Here is a 1,341-nt window from a genome sequence, read left to right on the forward strand (position 1 = left end):
ATTCAGTGAAATATGGACTACGTTAAGGGAACAGTCCAGGAGAAAACACACATGCAAGCAGATTTTGAGTAGCACACAGAATTCTATGAAAATAGCAGCAACTGGAGTATGAACTTATCATTTCTCACCTGAAATAAATGACAAAAATCAAGGAATATAATTGCATTCCTGAATTCCAAATGTCACAATATGACAAGGAATAGCACTAAATGAGGAAACATGCCATAGTTATAAGAAACTGATTTTTGTTGTGTCGGTGTGTTAGAGGAGTTTAAGGGGTTTTTCTGTAAGACAGGAGTGTGAGGGCCATTGCGGCGGGCGGGGGGCGGGGCCGGGTAACAAAAATGTGCTACACAGTGGCAAGACCGTCATGGGGGGAATTCTGCTTTTCTGTTTGTCTCCTACCATGGATGTTGTCTTAGTCATCAAGGATTGTTGGTTCCCTCAACCTTTTGCTGTAGAAAGTTTCTAGTGTCCCAAATAAGGCTGGAAGAACCATGAATACTAGAAAGTCCCATCCTACCTCTCTTTCTTCCCTTTTCTTGGATTCTAGTGGTATCTGGGTAGTGTGGGTACATGGTTTTGGTTTGTGTGTGGTGGTAGGTGGGAGGGGGAACCCTATTCTCATTATCTTTCTTGCCAAGATATTTTCTTCATTTCCCAAATCTTCTCTCTTCTAGGGCTTGTGATTCCCCAAATAAAAAGCAGGAATATTCTGCATATTTTTGGTTTATCTTCCCATCATAGTACTTTCTTAAGGCATGATACTCAGTGCATAATTAAAGAGTGGGGAAAATGAAAGATGGAGAGAACAAAGATTAATAACTCAAAATATCATATGCTCATAATTATAATAAGTTCAAATGCTTACTGACAAACCTACAAGTAAATGTGCAGCATGTGAGTGGCAAAAACTCTAAGTAATATTTGAACGAGAGTGTAAGTAAATATGAAAGTATGCTTTTTCTGAGATAATGTCAATTCTCCTATGTTAATCTATAAATTTTGTGTTCTTGGAGTGGGGGAAGAACTGGACTAAATGCTACTAGATTCAACTGAAAGATTAAATGGCCAAGAAAAATTAGAAAACAGAAATATGTAGACAAAAGAATGAGAACTCATTATGAGTTTTAAAAATCTTTATGATAATTGCTATAAAGCAGTAAAAACAGAGCTGAGTACCTATGGGAATCTAATAACTGATAAAAATGACATGGTGAATAATTAGAAAATATGAATTACCTTAAAAATCATCTTGGGAAACTGACAGTTGGTGTAGAGAAAATAATGCAGGAGTTTTTCTTATGTAAAACAGTGTGGACTTGAACTTTTAAATGTACA

This window comes from Propithecus coquereli, unplaced genomic scaffold, assembly GCF_000956105.1.
Source record: "Propithecus coquereli isolate 6110/MARCELLA unplaced genomic scaffold, Pcoq_1.0 Scaffold133, whole genome shotgun sequence".
Lineage (NCBI taxonomy): Eukaryota > Metazoa > Chordata > Mammalia > Primates > Indriidae > Propithecus > Propithecus coquereli.